The sequence below is a fragment of the Apis laboriosa genome, unplaced genomic scaffold (genome assembly GCF_014066325.1).
Source record: "Apis laboriosa isolate Shangri-la unplaced genomic scaffold, ASM1406632v1 scaffold42_cov153, whole genome shotgun sequence".
In the NCBI taxonomy this organism is placed as follows: Eukaryota; Metazoa; Arthropoda; class Insecta; order Hymenoptera; family Apidae; genus Apis; species Apis laboriosa.
In genome coordinates this window covers 2,880,814-2,902,184 of record NW_025223257.1, presented here as the reverse complement: position 1 = coordinate 2,902,184, position 21,371 = coordinate 2,880,814, and positions in this window count along the sequence as shown.

Below are 21,371 nucleotides of genomic sequence, written 5' to 3'. Positions count from 1 at the left end.
TCTTCTTATTAGAATTATTAGAAAAAATTGTCAACTAACTAAGAAATTCACTAGAGTTTCCTTCTTCTCAACATCCATCCGCGTTTTCTCCGCGTTCGAAAATATACGCAGTTGAGAAGCGCGAACCGCATCGACGTAGAGATACTATCGCTTAAGAATTCCTATCGTTCCTTTCTCGAATGGAATATCGGTAGTCTCCCTGTCGTCTCCATCGCTACAACCTGCAGGAATCTCTCTCTCGATTTCGCTCCAACAACATCAAAACACATTTCCATCGACGCAGAACAGAGGGCGGATCAATGGAATCGACTGCTCTCGCTCTCTCTCTCTCTCTCCCTCTCCCTCTCCCGTGAAATCGTCCATCTCGCTCCTACGAAGCACACTGGCTGGTGGAGGCTCATGAATATTCAGCGGACAAGTTGTCCGCGAGACGCTCGCGGCTCTAACGGGTGACGTATACCCTTGTTGATCATAAGTGGGTTTGTTTCGCTGATTGTTGTCGCATCGGTGCGACTGGCCCAGGGGGTCCGTTGAATATGCATCGCCAGCGTTGCGTGCGTCGCGATACGCCGCTTCTATGTATATATATATACGTTCTATAATTTGCACGGTGCCGATAAGGGAACGGTGTTGGCGCAACCTTAGCCCCGGCCAAGTATCGGCGAGGGTATCAACCGCGTTGCTGCGTTGCAAAGGCATCGCGATTCTCGAAACTCGAAAGCGGCAACGACAACGCCGCGAAACCGGTACGACGAAAGTAACAACCGAGTTGACCCGCGTTCGTATCAAACGGAAGAAATACGAACTAATTTGCAAGATAATGGCTTCGGCTACCAGCGCCGCATTTATAAAGGTCACAGAAGTTATCGAGCCGTTCGCAATTCAATGGAAATAACGCTTACGCGGGACAGTTTCTCCCGCCCCCTCCCTCCGTGTATTAATTATATTTTGCCGCGGAATTCTCGCGGGCAGGGAGGAAAGAAAATTCTCTGCCTGCCTAATGATATATTTCAGACGATTGGCGAGAGCCAATGATCCTTGCAACCGGATCAATGGTGCATATCGCCTGAAACCTGCTCTTAGCCGAAGCTTCGAAACCGCGCGTGCACGCACTACGAGCTGCTTGCTGCGGAGTTGCAGGAGAAACTGCAGGGAAAAAGAGAGAGAGAGAGAGAGAGAGAGAGAGTTGGAACCGTTTCCAGCCGTGGCTGTAAATTAATTTACCAAAGGGTACAAGGGGAACAAGTTGTCCTCCGGCCAACCGCGGCCGGCAATCTTCTTAATCGCGATGAATTCATCTTTGCGCGCTCGTGCACGCGCGAACACAGATTCCGATCGTTAACGCCTTTCGCTCCCGGGGCCAGCAACTCGATACTTCGGATACTTCTTTCCTCCGCTACGTGGATACTTACAATCGCCTATGACGGCCGACAAATCTCCATAAAATCGAGAAACTGAGACGCGAGTTTCTCCACAGTCGTCTCCACACCGGTGGAAGGAACGAGGTGCTCCGTCGAACATGTGCTATTTCGATAGGATATTCCACGATAGGATATAATTATACCGTCTCTCGGACGTGTCTCCCCGCCGACGAAACGGAGCTAAGCCAAGAGTCCCGATACCGTGCTTATCGGCTCCTCGATCGAGCGTGTTCACGACGACGGTAGTCTTGCGCAACCTGTTCGCGAACCACCTTCGCGACCTCGCGCTCGATTGCATCCATCGAGGAGCACGAATTATCCTAACACGCATGATTGACCGATCAATGGCTCGTCGCGCCACGATCCGAGTGGTCTTCGTCGTGAGAGGATGTTCCCCTCCTCCCCTCTCTCGAACGTGCACGTTTCGCCAACGGTAGCCCTGACCGATTCAGCCGTTCCAACGCTCGGTTATTGATCGAAATCATTCGTAGATCACCGTGTACACCGAAGGTACACATTTGTCTCGAACCACCTATCCTCTCTCCATCGCACGTTGCTATTCCATTGGTGGCTGGCTGAAACTGGTATAGGCAGGTAGCATCGAAATTGGATCGAGAGGAGATAAGAGAGGCTGCGAAGAAATGCGAGTTCCCCGCGCAACGGTATTTATCCGTTATCGATCGATGGATAGAGACCGAGCCGAGAACGGGCCAATTTCCCTCCCTCGGACGGAGGCCAAGCCCCCGTGAATTAACCGCGCTATCTCTCCATATATATACACGTTATCTGAGCGAGGGGTATATATTTCACGGGCGTATCCATCGTCACCGGCTGATCGGTGGCGAGCGGCCCATAAAATCTAGAATTTCACGTCGCTCACCGACGCGTCGGGTCGGCCGTCTCGATATCCAAAGCGTGGGTGGGAGGGGGCTTTGTTGCCTCGTAACATCTTTATAGCGAGGCGAAAGCGTTGCCCGGAAGTGTCCGCGCTCCCTGTGACGCTCCCCGCCCATGGACGCGGCGACCTGGCGGCACGCTCGGCCGCTTATCGATATTAAATTGGCCGGTAAACGGCCAGTTATCCGCAACAATGAGCGGCAATCGGTCTTCCGGGTCATCCTATTAGATCACCGCGAGAGGATACCGCGTGACGTACGCCCTACCCTTCTCCTCTCCGCCGCGAGGAGAATGGTAGTCGGGGAGGAGGCGCGCCGCGCGGTTGAGTGCGCGCGAGAGGGCCGCTGATCGTGTCTCGCACGTCCGCGAGGAGGATTGATTTATCACACGGCAAGAGACAGATTGCCGTACGACGGCGGTGCTCGGCAACGAGCGGGAGAGAGAGAGAGTGAGAGAGAGGGGGAAAGGGGAGGAGGAAGGGAGAGAGAGAGAGGAAACGATGGTGGAACGGGAGGGAATCCCGGCTCGGGAGCAGATACGCTCGGCCGCGAAACGCGCTCCAACTTGCTTATCTACCTCTTTTCGTCTAGCCGGTTTGCTAGGGAGGCCTCACGTAAATGGAACGAGCGCCGCTCGTGTACGCCGCACGGCCGATAAAGGGTTGGCGGCTCGTACGTCTCCCCTTTCCCTACGATTCCTTCTTCCAGGGAATCGATCCCGGGAACACGCTCGCCACGAAAGATCTTAATTCGGGTGGAAGATCGATCGCCGGGTGGAATGTAATTGGAGGGTAGGTAGGCCGAAGAGGATCATTCCCTTTAACGGATGATTTAGACTCGATCGAGCCTCGATCCGGCGCTGAAATTTCTCGTACGTGATTGAACGAAATTCTCCTTTCTTTCTTCTTCTTCTTCTTTCGATCCTATCTCCTTAGAGATCTCCCATTTCTCAAACTTTTCGACTTTTGCAAGTTGCCTCGGCGCGGAATGCGCAGAAGCCGAGCGACGCGAGCAAGGTTGAAAAATTAGAGACGAAGGGCGAGGAATCAGGTGACGACGAGGAGGAGTGGAGAGATAAGCAGGTTCAAGGACCAGTGTCCGTTCAACCATCGTTCACCACTCTACGAGGAACGACGGGAGAAAGAGGCGAAGGTGGACTGCACGGTGTCCCAGGCTTTTCGTAGGGGAGATAACGAGTTGATAATGGGCCAGGGTGACCCAGGTCTCGCAAGATAACCCAACGATCGTGAATATCTCGGTCCCCGCGGCGCTATTTGGATCCTTGTCGGGAGCGCGCGAGGGGATCATTATAGTGATTAATGCTGATGGAAGGGCCCGATAGCGCTGATTTATCGATGTCACCGGGAACGAGACGGTGACGAGATAAATGGTGGAAGCGTCCTCTTACGCCTTTCGCCCCGGTCGCGGTGTAATGCATCGCGAAATAGCGCGGATCCGGAGGCTACCCGCTCAAACAGTCGATTAAAGGATCGGCAGACGGTGGATTTCTCCCATTAAAATGGCTCCTGCCTGGGAGGAAGATGAACCTCTCGCGATGGATTTACAGGGGAGGGAATGTAATTCAACTATAACGGTTATGCTCGTTAGAGTACACAGCGCGGCGGAATCGCGGACTGGTATCGAGCGCAATAGCGTGCGAAGAAGACAGCCTCTCGGCGCGAAGAGGCTTATCGATCACCTCGCTCGAAAGCGTTCGTCGATTAATAAAACGCCGTCGTCGTTTCTTGTTCCTAACAAATTGGTGGGAATTAACTTCGGATTCGTCGCGTCGAATCCTTGAATCTCAACGAACCTTCATCCTTCCATCATCTATTCGAACGGGGCAGCTTTCTTCCATTATCTTTCGCTTCGCTCGAAAAAGAAGGGAAACTAAAACGTACGGAATCGTTGCGATATCGTCGTTTCGGCGAGCGATACACCGATGATCGAAGCATACGTATCGCGTATCGAGAAAGGGGATCGGGGATGGATTTCGAAATGGCTACTTTTCGAGACAACTTTATTCCTCGACCCTCCTGGGCTGTCCGTTACCAGCTGGCGGGACAATACGCTTTCCTTGTTCGTGCGGTTGCACGGTGTTTCCTCCGAGAGGAGACCGCCTTTCGTGGCGTGGGCTAATGTATTCTATTCGATTAAACAAACACGGTATCTCGTAGGGAAGCTTGTACGTACGCAACGTTGCGATGTCGAGAGAGCCGAGAGGGCAAGCGATATCCTCTCGCGGATATATTCAAAGCTTGACCTCCCACTTGGCCGCAGCCGGATTGAACGGTCCCCGATACGATTACCATTCCCTTTTCTTCTCGGTCGAGGGAACGGTAGGAACGCGTGGTTTATCAAACCGCGCGTGCCACGTTCGGCGGAGAGGAAGTTTAATGTTCCTCTGCGGAGCAGGATGGAAAAAGAGACATCTCGTAAAATTCGGCCGAGCTGACCGAATGGTAGAAACCCACGCCGATCACGTGGGCCCACGTGGGCGAGAAACCCAGAGTTATACCCGTGCATTGTCTACGATCTATTTCCCCCTCTATCGTTCGTCTCTCGGTAAAATATTCGAAGAGCAAGAGGCGTTAACTCGACCGAGACGCGTCCACGTAGATCCACGCGGAACCAAAATTTACGACGTATTAATAGTCGCGGGTAAGAAGGTAAGAAGATTTCTCGAGTACGATATATATATATATATACGCGTTTTGCATCAAGATGGAAAGACACGGAGATGGGATCGGCCCCTAAGTCGGGATCGCAAACAAGGTTGCCCGGTTTATTCTTAACTCGTACGCGAGGCTTTTCAACTTTTCACCCGAGTGATGGGAAGTGCGCAGCGTCGTTTTGTAAGCTCGCCATTCAAACACGTATGTGGCCGCGTATGATAATTCGCCGTGAACCACGAGAGAGATCTCGAGAATCGCGGGGACTCGAGTCGGCACCGAGGGGCTTAGGCCTTCGATAAGCCTTCGTGGACCACCTCTGAGAAACTATTGGCATTGTCCGGGGGGGAGGGAGGGGAGAGTTTCACGGGATATTATCGGAGCGGAGTGGAAAGAACGCCATTTTCGATATGGAATCGTAAAAGAGACGGCTCTGCCTATAGTGGAAATATCATCGACGTCTCCAAGTATAGTCGTCGAGGGGGTGAACAATCTCTCTCCGAGATTCCTCGAGATTAATCGAAGTTATTTAATTAATATCGGTGTCGGAGGGATAAAGGATAATAATCGTGGAAAATTGAATTAACACTTATTGGTCGAAATGCAAATAAGGGAGGAGGATAGCTGGCGAGCGCGAGCGGCGTAAAATACCGTAAACGATACGATAAAAAAATTTATTTCGACTTTATTGGGACCTGGCCTTGGGTCTTATACATTCCTTCCCCCTCCCCTCCCTCATTTGACATACAAATTTACCTCGTTATCCGGCCACGGTGTCCGTGGAATTTTCGATCGATCGTGGAGAAGCGGGTGGTGTCTCGCACGTGGGGTCCAGCCTCGCTTCGACCTGGCGCAACACCGACCGCCGCCTTTCCGCCCGATACACACGGCTAAACAAATCCGCCGCCTCGGAAACGCAATAAACGTCGGGGCGGCGACGCCGTACGAGCTCGTTCCGGCGACAGTTAGGTGGCCACTTTCCCCACCTGGCCGGTGACACCGGCGTGCCGAAGCGCCGGAAAGAAATGTGGCGCTTAAATAAGAGGGACCTCGAGATTACCAGCGCGATGCCTCGCGCGCGTATAAGTAAGATCTCGGGATTTTATGTCGTTACCTCACACGAAGCTGCCGCTTCGACTCGGCCCGTTAAGCGATCGACCCTTCTTCTTTCCTCTTTTTATCGTTTCATACCTCTCTCTCCCTCTCTCTTCGTTTTCATCGATGCGTATTGCATTCATACGCAAGGTGATCGATTCTTTCGGAGCTAATTTTATTATTTTTCGAATATTATGAATAGTTAAATCGATTATAATATAATAATAATATAATATTGCTCGATCACGACACTATACAAACAAAGAGATTTGGAAAAAAAAATAAGAAATCGAAGAGAAGTAGATGTTTAAAATTTACAAATCAAAAAATTCGATCATCTTATGCGTTTTATTCGGATCGTGAGAAGAAGATCGTGTGGGTGCGTAAATAGGTGTAAATGGGAACTGGCAAGATGATTCGTGTAAACCCTCGTCTAATCGCTTCGCGGAGACGGGAGACAAGCGCGTGGAATTTCCCCTTCCCCTTAGGATTCTTCTGTGGCGGTGAAACGAGAATTTCCAGTCATAACGCGGCGACAGGAAGGATAACGATTTTGATTTCTTCATTCGGGACGGCTCGTTGCCCGAACAGTTGCGATCGCGAGTTACGCGCTTGTTTTCCGGATGTAAACTCGAAGGGAGTACACGCTTTTTGTCACGGACACCACCTCTCGCGTTACGCCTAATTTATCTTTACGACGCGGCTCGAATTGGCTATAAAGCGACTAGATTTTAACGCGAACCGGATAACGATTAAGAGAAAGAGAGAAAGAGAGAAAGAGAAGGATGTCGAAGAAAATTTTCGGGCCGGCGGTAGATAATAAACGTGTCGGGATTATGGAAGATATGTGTCACGTCTCTTGGACACGATTTAGATTTCAACAGGCGCCAATTGGAATTTACGAGCGTTATACCTTCAAGACCTTCGACTTGGAACCTCCTTTCTATCGGATAATGGAACGAGATGAAAATTGTTTCTCGAACCTCTCCAAAGATTCTGTTAACACTAATTTAATTAATCGAAAAAAACCTGTAAGTTTCTAGAGAATTCAGAGAAACGAAGATTTCTGTTCTAGAAAGAAAACACGTTTGAACACACGCCGAAAAACGCGAATACTTTGACGAATAACGAACGAAATAAGAAGAATCGGTAAAAATCTCGAATATCTTCGTGGGAACGAGCACGAACGAATAAAGCGAATAAAGCGATTCGAGGAGGTCCGAATAAAACGATCCTCTTGAAAAAAAAAAAAAAAAAAAGAAAGAAAAAATGACGCGGTTGTAACATTGTGCGTCGTGGCGCCAGCCCGCGTCCACTTAAACCGGGCAGAGAGCACCGAAAGTGGAGAGTAAGTCGCTAAAACTTCCCTCGAGCCGGGTCGTTTTATCGGGCGGATGGTAAAATGTATGAAATACGATAAAATGTACCGGTATTTTCTCACCGGGACGATCTTTAACACGCGCGAGACAAGGCGGACGGATCTATACGAGATCGTAAAGTAAAGCTCTATTGGATCGTCACGGTGCTCATGAGGAATCGTACGAGGCGGATCGCGCCCGTTCCCGCGCGTATATACACGCCGCGCGGACCAACTCGTCGTCCGTCGCCCCGTGGACGTGGGCTAGTAAAGGTTTACGGCCAGGTAATTGAACACCCATGTCCCGAGAGATTCCTTCCAGCTGATTTAAGCCTCCATAATACCGAGAGAGCGCACCGCTGCCGTCGTATACCCATCTATGGTGTATTCGAGCCGGTTGTGTCACCACCCCCCACAACGCAACCGATCCTATCATCGTTATTCTCGGTCACGGATAAACAAAAACTACGATACACGAACAAATAGGATGTCTGCTCGCGAAATGGAATATACCGGAAAATATCGCATCGAAACGGTGTATCGAAATGTATATTCGCAGCTTTCTTTGGGAACGAGGGATCTCCTCGAGAGACGAGAGATTTATATTTACAGCGCGTATAAATAACTAAACGTACGAAACGAAAACGGATAAGAAGATGCGCGCTCGCGATAGGGAATACTTTTGACCCCCCCTAAAAAAATTGAGACCGAACGTACCGTTTAATTTGCGACGATTAATCAGTCTAGGGGATGGAAGATCGCATCTGTGGATGCCGTGAAACGTGTGGGATACGTAATAAGGGATAGAAGTCGTCGTGGCCTCGTGCGATGTAGAACGGGCGATTTTAATCGTGGACGAGGATATCTGCAACTGTAAATCAATAAACGATACCGTGTGGAACCACCTCTTCTCGCCGGTGGCACCAGACGGTGTATCGCGATGGTGACTGTACGAAAACCCTGTTTCGATATCTCGAATACTTTTCCTACGATACCAGTTTTCTTTCGTTTCTTTTATTTCTTTTCTTTTCCTCTTCTCCTTTTTTCTTATATAATCCTTATATCATCTTTCCTCCTCTTCCTTCTTTTCTCGAAGACGCGACCGACCGACCGACCGACAGACCCGATCAGCCGACCGACCGACCGACCGGTCGTTACTTAGTAGCTTATTTATTTTTGCATAGATAATCCGCGAGAGATACGGAACGAGATGTGGGTGGAGCGCATATGCTTGAGTCACGTGTGATTAAGCGATGTTATCCACGGTTCTCGGTGCCGTCGCACCTGTATGCTCGGAACGCCTACGACTTCTTTGCTTTTCTTCCACTTTTTCTCCCCTCCTCTCCTCTCCTCCGCTCTTCCAGCTTCGTCTTCGAAGCTCGCGATTGACGGTCAAGCCGATTGTCCTTCGCGAGAGGAAAATGTATAGAGAAAAAAAAAATGAAAAAAGAAGAGAGAGAGAGAGAGAGAGAGAGAGAGAGAGAGAGAGAGAAAGCGTGGACGCCGGTTCTCCTTGACTGTATTATATATAGAAGGAGGAGGAGGGGGGAGGCGCGAGAGGAACGAATTAGATACGATGATAAATTACACGATAAGGGGATCACGAAAAATTAATGATAGATATTATTGCACCGGTTGTTCACGTGCGCACACCTGCTAGCGAGTGTCCGTGTCGTTAGAAACGCTGCGTTGGCCGCGAGCGCGGTATTATATTCAGACATCTCGCTCGCGTATATGCGTGTCAGGGTCTTTGCGTGTACCACGTTTCGAGGAGAGAGGAGAAAGAAAAGAAAACGGCGTCTACGCGGATCGCGCCGTCGGATTGCGATATCCGGCGCGCTCCGTATTTATAATTGCACTTTCTGTCGTGCAGCGGCTGATAGCGGTTCCATACGGAGAAAACAAGTGCACCGAACGAGGGGACTGCCGCGACTCCGTGGATGCAGGCCATTTCGTTCCACCATTATCCTGTTTGCGCGTTTCTACCGACGGCAGAAAAGGGAGAGAAAGAAGCGTGGACACGCGTGAAGAACGAGAGAAACGGAACAAAAGTTCGGGATAAAAGAAGAGGATAGAGAAAAAACGAAGGAACACAAGCGAATATAAAGAGTGAATTATCTTGCTCGATAATTTCACTCGTTCTAATAATTTAACGAAATAGATCCTCGCGCGTACCTATCTACGTGGTCGCGAAGAATTTATACGATCGATCGATGCGAAGGGATGTGTGGAATTTCGAAAAATTCATCTCTATCCCAGATCTGTAATTGCGCGTTGCCACCTTCGCTCGATTAATCGACACTTATTATACACAGTTGATCGGGCACTTTAGCAATCCTTATATCGTCCCGTGTCGTGGAAAGCCGATATATATTTAATAACCAGAGATTTCGAGCAACCCGTCTAATATATCCGACTCGGTTGAATTAAGAGGGGGCCACGGTCGATTAATCGCGGGTTGCGCGTTCGTTCTCGTTAGTTATCGGCGTGCCGCGAGATACTATGGGGAGCCGTCACAGCGACGAGAGGAATGAAAGGAATCGTGGTCCGTGAGCGTATCTCGTGATTCAGTAGCTTCTTACCGAACCGAGTAATGCGGTACTCGTGTACTCGAGTCGATACACGAGGGGGGGAGGGGGATCGTCGGGACGTTTCGTTCGCCTATAAAATCGCCGCTCAATGAGAAAACCGCTATCTACTTTCCACGTCGGTATCGGCCGGCGAGCGAACACGAAGCTACGCTATTTTCGACCGTGGTAAACGAATGGAAGAGGGGAAAGAAAGCGGTCAGAGCCGATCGAGCGGTGGGGGGGGGGGGAGGCATATTCGATTCGAACTCCTTTAAAGTTGGTTAGAGTTGGAGTTAGAACCACGTGGTGGAGATCGAGCGTACGCGTGTAATCTGTATTGTACGGAACGAACGAGCATTGTACTTTCACGATGTCAGATCGAAATCTATCGACCGCTTAGGCTAACAATTAATTTTTTTTTTCTTTCTTTTCTTTTCCTTCCTTCATCCGGACCAACGACAATCGACCAATCCATTTGCCAGACGTACCACGTACGACCACGATCGACAGACTAATTGCGAATTTCTCTCCAGACAATCGTAGCAACGGATTTTTCTCATTTTTTTTTTTTTTTTCCTATGGTGTTTTGGATCGGATGGAGGATCAGGAATTGAATTCGAATAAATTCGTAAGATCGATAAATTAGTTAAGAAGGATTATTATTCGTAAAGGATAATATTTTTCTCAACCACGCCTGGAAAAATTAGCATATTTATCAACTTATCACATTGCCGTACACGCCAGACGACAGTCGCAGAAAAGTGTAGCGAGAATTAACAATCTGATCTCGTACGTACGTTTCAAAAGGAAACTCATTTATTCCGCCCTAATTCCCTACCGATTGCCGATGGAAAAAAAAAAAAAGAAAAAGAGAAATCAATATTTACCGTTATCGTTGCTCGCGTTGAGGGGGGAAAAAAAAGGAAGATCACCTCGAATAGAAGAAATACACCCGCGACACAGAGATACAGGCGCGAGACTTTTACTCGCTAAGATTTCTCGATCGCACCTGCGCGAGATCGGAATTCGACACGGTAGATCGGGTCAGGTTGGAGGAAGAGAGGGAGGAGTAAAAGGCCGGATGGAGGAGGGCAGAGAGCACGAGGGGAGCTGGCATTCCCCGCTCAAGCGAATTCCACACGCGGCGGCGCGCGGGTGTCGAAAACAAGGGTGAGGGGCCTCGAGGAGTCGCGTTAAGTGCATCGTGCGCGCACAGGTTGCGGGCGTACGTTTATAAGCAAGGGCGGATCCTTTGTGTTCCATATAAAACGAATCATCGGACGGGTAAAAGGGAGCCGGTGGAATTACGGCCAACGAAGACGGTGGAGAGTTAGTTTAAAGACTCGGTGGACAGTCTCTCCTCTAGCCAAACGGAATTACGTAATGAAATTTATAGAGCTACCTTTCTCAGCTTATAGACGCACGTGCAAGTGTGAGGGTATATATATATTTTCAGGACGATGGTCTTTTCGTTACTTAAAACTGAAATCGACCTTAGCCTTCTTCACCCCTGCGCGTCCTTAGCCGCGCTCACACTCGAGGGAGCAATTGACGCGCGACATAAGCTCGCAGCGAGCCGGTGGCTGGTACATAGAACCACACTTAGGGGATATATATCCGGTCGGGAGGCGTAAGAATACGGAACGTAAGAGCGATGTCCACTCGATGGTCGTCTCCGCTCGAAGGTTAAGGTTCCTCCCGACACGCAGCCGCGGTAGCCACCTATAACCTCTCGCCAACCAGGGACGCACTAATGTTCCAGCTTTCTCGTAAACTTGGCAGATTTATGTACTATCCGTGTTTCGCTGCTGGATCCGTTTAAATAATGCCACGACGAGGGGCTATAAAGTTATCATTGACTCGGCTTTTGTCGCGGATGATGGATCAGAATTGATAATTCCACGGATTTATAAATATATCACATATATATATTTATATATATATATATATATATATATATATCTTATTATAATGAATTATTAATCGTGAAACGAGACGGTCGGAATGGAAACGATGGATAGGATCGATGATCTCGTTATGCAAAATAATTTCACGGAAAAAAAAAAGAAAAAAGGGAAAAAAAAAGGAAATTGTTGTATACGAATTGCTTTGTAAATAAGATTGTAAATCGTGGTAAAAAAAAAAAAAGAAAAGAAAAGAAAAAAGAAAAAAATATCGAAACGAGATATTTAATGCTGCAGGAACGCCAACGCGGCCCTGCTGGAATTTGCCTTTCCGCTTAATATTCACGATATCGGCGTGTTAATTAATTCCACTTAACGAATACCGAACTTAAGAACTCGCGACACACGTTCGCGATTACGACAATGTACGCACGCGTGCGTACCCACCGAGCGGAATTGTGCCGTGCCACTTAACCCCGTGACTGGGCGAGCAGAGTTAAAACAAGTTACACGTTCCCCTCGAGACGAACACGCAACAAAATCCAAGGGGGAAGAATGGCGTGAATTCGCCATTTACGGGTGAGCACGTACGATTCGCGATTTTCACGGCGATTTTAACCGAACGTTGTCCCCCCCGCCCGCCCCCGTTGAACGGGTACAGTTAGGCGTGGAGGAGGAAGCGTAATTCACGGCGCGGGTGGAATATTGGAAGCGGGTGAGGAGCGGGAAGGTGGAAATTCCGCGGAGGATTTTCGCAAAAAATTCCCCCGAACGTCCCCCGGGAATCGTAGAAATTATTGCGCGACGTAACTTGGCGGGTTTCACGTGGGCGAGCCGAGTTTCCGGAGAAGTTACGATACACGGTTGATCTACGGACAACAATTAAGCATGCCATTATAAATACCGCGGCTCAAGCTCGCCAACATAACTTCTCGGCCCCTTTCGCCCGCCCGGAGGCACCGTAATGGCGCCTCCAAGATGCGCGTGTGCGCTTTAACGTTTCACCTACGCGCCCCATGAAATCTTCGCGTCCATTCGCGTCCTTCTTCCCTTCTTCGATCGATTCTCGATCGGCCAATAAAAATTAGCCGAAGGTGTCGAAGCCGCGCTCGATCGTTTCCTCGTACTATCCACCGCATCGTTTCGCCCGGTCACAACCTCTATAGAATGGAGATTAAATCTTCCATGGAGACTCTAAACCATCATCGACGAGGCATCTTTCAAATTCCTCGTTACTAAATTCCGTTACTTCTGGCTTCGTACGTTTTACACGGGTTGCAGTCGCGATACCGAACACGTTCGAATTATCGTAATTTACATCGGGCGTTAATGGTGCACGCGTGTAATCGATAATCCAGCGTCCGTGCATCCAGCAGGACAGAGAATCGTCCACTTCGAGAGTCCAAGAGGCGCGCGAAGGGGGTGAAACGGCGTTTCGTAATAAATGCTCGTGTGTCACGGTCATCTTGCGTGCTCCATCTCGAGCGTGGACCTCTGGTAGTTTATAGCTGCCTCCGCCGTCTTCCCCGTCTCCCCCGCAGACGATAATGCACGCTTTTCTCCGCTAGTGTCACCGACACGAGAAGGCATAGCATTAACTGGTCGTTGCTCGCGCGCCTAGCTGTTCGGGGAGGAGAGGCAAGAGCTAGGCAGCGAGCTGGCCGCCGAGGCAGGATCTTAAGGTCTGTCGAGGGAACGGTAGTGGCGTACGGTAGCCGTCACCGTGTCAACCGCTGACTAATGGATCTACGGTGATGAGACGACGTGGTCGCGTCCCTCCTCGTGGTAAGTAGCGGAGACGGTAGCGGTGATCGGTAGCGTCGCAGCATCGCCTTATTATAAATAGATTCTCCTAGGTGGATCGAGCCGGTACGCTCGGTCGAGCCCATAAGCATGCGAGATCCATCTTATCGGAACCGGAGAAGAAAATAAATTACGGTCGTCTGTTCCAGACCGAACGATTAGAATGGAGGGAACGAACGAAACTTCCTCGATGAATCGTGCCGTCTATGTTTTTTTTCCCCCCCCCCCTTTCTTTCTTTCTTTCTTTCTTTCTTTCTTTCTTTCTTTCTTTCTTTGGATCGATCGACCCTGTGTTTCGTCACGAACGATGAGCTCACTCGGGTGAAAATTGCGCAATCTATCGAATCGTCGAATCGATCTGAGGATCACGAACGATTCAGTCGACCGTATTAATGAACTTATCCCCCGATGACATAACGCAGCCATCGTCAATTACGAAACGTCGACGATAGCAAGGAGAAATCGTAATTAATGAGTTGCTATTGGCGATCGATGTTAAGTAATTTCGATATCAACTCTGCCACGAATCGAACCAGTATTTCGTATTTTTCTCGTCTAACAAACTGGTCGAAGGTGTCTCGGATAAACTCTTCCAGCGATCTCGCATCGGAGTCGAGAAACTTGAGAACGAGAACTTGATAATAGATTCTCCGTGTACGCATCGTTCGATCAAACGAAATTCTCGGAGAATCGGGAACCTAAGGTAAGAAGGGTACGCAGCACATCTGGTAGAAACGCCACAGGGTGAATAGAAAAGGGATCACCGATGATTTAACCCCTCGCTAGGTTCTCTCTCATCTTCGTTCCACCTTTTTCCTCGAGTCTCCTTCCTCGTGGATCGCGATCCCTTCCGTGAAATCGACCCTCGAGTGATCGCGATCATCGTGGTTTGATTTATCATCCGCTCGGTCTTCTCCTCGCTGTCTCTTACCCCCGCGGTGTCTTCCATTTATCTCTCTCTCTCTCTCTCTTTCTCTCTCCTCTTCGTCGATTAGCTTATTGAGAACGATCGAGAACGAAGCAGGTGACAGGTCTTCATCTAATACAATTACCAATGATCGCCATTATTTATCGCTGATGGAAAGCGTCGTCATTGATATCTGGGATGTGTATCGGGGGAAAAAAAAGAAGGAGGAGAAGGAGGAGGGAGAAAGAAGTTACGAGGCCGCCTCGGGCTACGAGACTACCCTGAACACGTATCATGATTGAGAGTGCATAATGCAAGGTGTTGAGCCAAGCTTGACCGCGGCGCTAATGATCGGGCGTGGGTGCGAATTAAACGGGCAAAGGAAAACTGGGCACGGTAACGCGATGTTTAATAATGCGGAACGCGATGGAAACTGGATGCGAATATTATACATATTGAACGTCGCAATAAATCGCGCGTATTACAAATTTTTCATTCCCTCCTCCATTTCGATTATATTTAATATCGTCGTTAAGATAATTGCAATTTTCAAATAATCGTTTAATTAATCCATGTCTCTATACTCTTTTAACGCTTAAAGAAATATCGCGATCCGAGATTTATTTCTGACGAATTTTTACAGTCGGGTGAGAAAATATCGTCGACCGAATAGAAAAAAAAAGGCCATCAACGTCGTCGAGACGACTCGATATTAATTCTCGTATGGCGCGTACAAATTTACGAGTAACAATATTGTACAATAACATTCCGATATCGAAAAACGATAGCGAAAAACGTGCCGTAGGAAAAAGAAGTAAATCGCGCGTTTCTTTCCGGTTCAATTTATCCGGCCAACCAATTATTGCGAACCAATCGGCGTTCGGATAAATCCGGGAGAAAAAAAGGCAGGGAGGGAAGAAAACGAGTACACACGCGAGTATTCACGAGGTTGAAAATCGGCTGTTATCTCGTCGATTCAACGACACGCACGAGGGGGAAAAAATTCCGACGATTTTAACACTTGGTTCATTTAGCGGCGCTATTGACCCGCGCCCGGTTTCGATTTTAATTGGTATCGAATCTCAATTACCGAAGATTACGAGGCTTTTTTCACCTGCTACCGGTGTATACGGCGACCAAAGCCTACCCACGACTCCGCGCCACGATAAGGTGCTTATGACTGGCGTGGTAGGGAGTCTCTCTCCCTCTCTCTCTCTCTCTCTCTCGCTCTCCTCCACCGTCTCTCAGCCTCTCTCTCTCTCGGGTTCCGCTCGCGCGGTTTCAATTTATCGGGCCTTAAGATATGCGGCCAGCACCGAGGCGTGCTGGAGGAATATCATTTCTTCGTGGCAGTGGCGGCGACTGCGGCTACTTACAGGAGAGGCGTCGTCTCTTCCGCCTCCGTAAAGGATCGCCAACCCGAGCGATTTCTTCCAACCGTGCGCTCCACCACGAAAGAATAACGCGGTTCGAGCACGCATATATGTATACATATATATATATACATATACGTGTACACATATGTCGCGCGTGTACGTCCACGCGGGTCATAACTCATGCGACATTAACGGAATTAGCATAGCAATCTGGCTCCGCGCAGCGTATATACGTGTGGCCAGCCTTCACTCGACCGGGTTCGAGGTTTAAAAACTCGAGCCATGACGCATCCAACGTGCGCGCAACTGGCGAGAGTCGCTTTCGTTTCTTCTCCAAACCCCGATCATATCGGTGTTCGATCTGCTAATCGGTCTCGTAATATGGCGGCCCCTCTGTATACCGGTACACGGGAGCCAAGTCATGCGTGACTCCATAATTTTCTACGCCGTATATCCATGTATTCTCAATTGCGTTAAACAAAAATCGATCGACCGTCTGTTTATTACTTCTCATTAGAGAGACGAGATTTCGCGCGTGATCTTGCCGCTTGCGGGACGGGGTTGTTGAGATAACGACAGCTGTTCCGATTATCGATCCCCTTGATCGAACACCGATTTCACGTCGGTATAAACCCTCCTATTTGCGCTCTCGCTTCGCCTCTCGTTCTCGATAATAATTTACGAGGCGATGGGAAAATTTTCCTATGGGCTGAATTTACACGCGCGCGTCTGTGAACCCGTGTTTCACGCCGGCAACCGTGACACCGGACACAGAGACACCTTCTCGGGGTATATAATAAGTTTCGAAAGTGGGTTAAAAGAACCACGGTGGATTTCAACTCTGGATCGGTTATATCCTTTGCTTCGAAACCTTCGGAGCGGTGTCTTTAACTTCAAAAGATTCGATATATGATTATCTCCACCCGTCTGGAGGAGAGAGGGGAGGGGAGACAGCTATTCGAGAGAGAGAGAGAGAGAGAGGGAAATGGTAGACGGTGGAGGCTAACGAAACACGGCAAGGATATAACGCGAAAGGAAGGGAAAAATCGGTCCGAGCTGTGATTAGAGCGTGCCGCCCGGTGATTTGCGAGCGTGCTGGTCTGTTAATTGTCACCAAGACGCCTCCACGGTTTTACACGCGCGTTGCACCACCTTTCATGCGCCGCTTATATATCAGTGCTATGCACTATCAGTTGCAGAGTTTATTTCGTTGGTCGCTCGTCCCGCGGAAAAGGAGGATGAAGCGTAATGACTCCTCGAATGAATCGCGGCCCGAGAGCAGAACGCTTCACGGTCTCCTATCAGCGAGCTATGACGGCTCGAAACCGTTTCCAGCCTCGCGGTGGATGACGTCGCGGGACGCTTCTCGATAATTCACTCGTCCCCTCGGTAATTTAAGTCCCCCTCCCTCTCTCTCTCTCTCTCTCCCCGAGAGAGATTTCTTCTTCACCAGGGTTCCTCCTTTGCGAGAAATACGTTCGAGAGGTGGAGACTCGAATCGCGCGACTCTCCCGTTTCCATAAAACCGCGATGAAACGCGACGCGATCGAAGAAACTCGATCATAATTTTTTCGGATCGTCCCGTTTCGAACGTTAGCGCGGAAAATGGTACGCTACCAACCGACTTTTAGAGCGTTTTAGAGTCTATTAGACGCAAGAGAAGACCTTTCGAATTTTTTCCAATGCAAATCAAAAGACGAACAATTGCCATGGATGGCGAGATGTAGGATGGGCAAGAGGTAAGATGAGACTAGGAACGATAAAGAGAAGTACAAGATACCGTCCATAAATGGCGCGCGACAAGGACGAAGGGCGACGGTGTCCCGACGACGTGTACGTATGTGGATACGTTTAGGAACGCGTCACGCGGGCAAAGGTAGTACGGGGGAGGGGGAGGAGGGTTTGTGCCGTGCGCGTGCACAATGGCCACGTCCGTCAAGGTTGGATCCTCTTAATTAACTCGACTGGTTACATCGTTCCTTCTCTCGTGGACATTCCCGTGCGCGCATCCCCCCTTTCCTTCTCGACGACGACGACGACGACGACGACGACGACGCTCCTCTTCTTCTTCCTCTTCTTCTTCCTCTTCTTCTTCTTCTTCTTCTCTTGCTCGCCGATGCCCCCTTTCGTTCCTCGACCTTCCATTCTCTTCTTCCACCGTGCGAGAGAAGAGCGGTATCCTTTTGTCGGGATGAGTTGTGTCGCCGAGTTACCGAGCCGCTGGTGTCCGTCGTTATTATATCACTCTCATTATGCGCGCTTGCGCCAAAGGCGGTACCGGTCTCGATCCTCCGCGTTCGCCAACACGGGGCAGAGGGGAGGAAGAAGGAACGCACAATGAACGCACGGACGAGAAACAGGGCAGCGGAAAACGAGCGTGAGACGATTATAGGAGGCAGCGCGGCGTGCTCTCGATACCCGGCGCTCTCTCGCAGGTGCTGGCTAGATCGCCGATAACGGGAGAAGAATCGACTTCCGGGGTGGTTGTTACACACACCAGATACAACCAGATACGATAACGACACGGAGCAGGAAGAAAACGAGATGGAGGAAGGTCGATCCTTCGATCCTTTTCTTGTTCCGCCAACTTGTTCCGCTTTTTCGCCTCCTCAACCTCCAACAACCTGTTCTCTGCAATTCGATGATATCCGGTTGGTCACAGGTGGAGCGAACGTATCTCTCAACTAGGAGAGAAACTAGGAGAGAAATTAGAGAGAGAGAGAGAGAGGATATGGTAGCGCGTGAACCGTGCAACGTTACGAGCAAGGACAGGCTAGATCGATCTTCCTACCGAGGAGGAGGAGGAGGAGGAGGAGGAGAAGGAGGAGGAGGACCCGGTTTTATTCCGCGTGACGCGAGAGGTCATTAGGCTCCCAAGCTGCGTCCTCGGACTTTGGATGTCGTCGACGGAGGACGATAAATTTCCGAGGAGGTCCACCCGAGGATAACGAGGATTTAGAGATACATTCCGGGACGGCGCGGGGAGAGGAGAGGCGAAGAGTGGCGATGGGGCCTGGTTCCTTAGCCCGTGGAACCCGTTGATCCCTGTGTCAGGCGGAGGAGGATGTCGCGAGGGGGCATTCCGTAACGGCCGTAAAACATAAGGGCGTAAGGAACGTAAACGCGAGCGTAAACATCTTAAAACGTGCCTCGTAAACTGTCCCCTAACAATGTATATATTGTATAAACGGAGCGAGAAGTCTTTGGACGGATACTCCACTCGAGTAACTCCTCCCTCCCGGCTACCTCTCTCTCTGCCTTCCGCTTTCTTCGATGATGTTCCCTTTCCTTTCTCTCTTTCCTTCTCTCTTTCTCTCTCTCTCTCTCACCCCGGAACTCGCGAGATATACGAGCGAGTGCAACCTGCCCGGTAATGAATGCATGCCCGTAAAACAAGGATGCATTGATTTACTCACCGAGCTAATGCTGAAACGAGCAGTATTAATAAATTATCGGTTATTAAGTGCGTGGCCATCTTTTTCCATCGCGAGGTCATTTCGTTCGAATCTTTTCTTTTTCTTCTGCTCCAATCAGCGATCCACACCATGGATCCTATGTGGATCCTATTCTTATTAATTTTATCTCGGCGAAGATTTTCCAAATTTCGATGAAACGAAGATCGGATCAAGCAAAACCACCGTGCCTGTTCGAGTTCGTGTCCGAGTTGAAAATAGTTAAATATCGTGCGAGGAACGTTGATAGAGCGTTGATAATCCTCGATCGAGGCTGTATAAGGTGAATAAAATGGCGGCAAGGCCCTATACCCTCGTTTGCCCGATCCTATGTGTATATATATATATATATATACCTGTTGTGTATAAATGGTCCGTAATCTCGGGACGGGCAGGACCACCGTGACCGCTTCGTGGTCTCTCCCGTGTAATACGACAGACTCGTAACTCATATCAAGGCGCCCACGCCCTCAGGTAGCGGCGACAACGCCGGACAACATCGGACACCCAGGGCGAGGACACTCAATTAGGTACCTCTCCTTCCATCACGTTCCACCGATAAAACCTCCCCTACTCGTACGTATCCACGGGCCGGACAAGGACGGAGAATTATCAACCTGACGTCGAACACCTTGCGCTCTTTCGCCACCTTCTCTTATCGAGCCATCAACGCATCGCCCTTTCGTATCGCGAGAAATAAAATCCTCGTCCTCCCATCCTTGATAAAAATATGCATCGATCCGATTCCCTCCCTCCGTTTCTCCTTCCTTCTTCCTCCGTTTCCTCCTTCCCTCCTCCGTAGCGTATAATTTCGAAGCGAGCAAGATCGAGCGACGCGAAATTCACGGTCGTTCGACGGTTGGACGAGGAAGGAGGACGGTTGTACGGAGGGGTGGCGGAAGGAGCGGGTCGAAGCGGGCTCGGCCGGTGGTCACACACCCACGACGACGCGGGGAGCGACAAGGGCTATTACGACGACTGGCCACGGCGACGGTGGTGCAGGTACGATCGGCAAGAGATCGGTATAATGAGCAGAGCCAATATTAGTCGGTGTGGCCACTGTCCGGCAAAGGAGTTGGCCAACGAGGCGCACCGTAGCGTAGGGGGAGGGAGGGAGATCGGCCGGGTAATTGCCATTACGATATCATCTAAATGCTCTCACGGCTGTCCGTAATGAAGACACACACGGGCAACGCGTTCCAACACCTACGCGCGCGAGGGTGGATATCGGGACGGCGAGCACGTACGTGCTCGAGACGTATTCTTTCGCGCGCGTGGTTACGTATCGTGGGCTCGCTCTCCTCGTTCGATCGGCCGTTTCCTTCGCCTCGCCTCGCCCTTCCCCCCTTCCTTCTCCGTGGCTACCCAATGCCATCCACGAGATATGAGGCGTGTCTAATTACGCGATCGGTGCACGGCCCAATCCAACTGCCTTCCTGTCGGCGATCACCGTCACCATTATCGCGATCGCCCCTCGAGTCCGTCCGTCCATCGTCTCACCCTTTTCCGTTCGCGCCTCCCCGCGCGTTGGTCGGTGCTTGACCCTTTCCAGAGATCCATTCTTTCGGACGAGATCACCATCGATTCTGCGTTCGTTTATCGGAAACGAATGTGCCACGTTTGCGTCGATCTCGTAATGATGTAAACGCTCCACTCCGCCGCGCCACTCGCGAGACGAATACATTATCCTTCTCTCCCCGAAAACGAGATAAAACGTTTGAAAAGCGGCAAAATATGCGTACAGATTCGGATCTATACGAAGGTATGCCGATAATTTACAATCGGTTCGTGGAATAATTTTACTTTAAAATTGTGTAAATGTGATACGCAGCTAGGTATCGCATAATTATGGGCGAGTTCGGGACGAAATCTCGTTAAGTCGACACGGTGGATACGCGTTAGTCAGCGGCTAACCTTT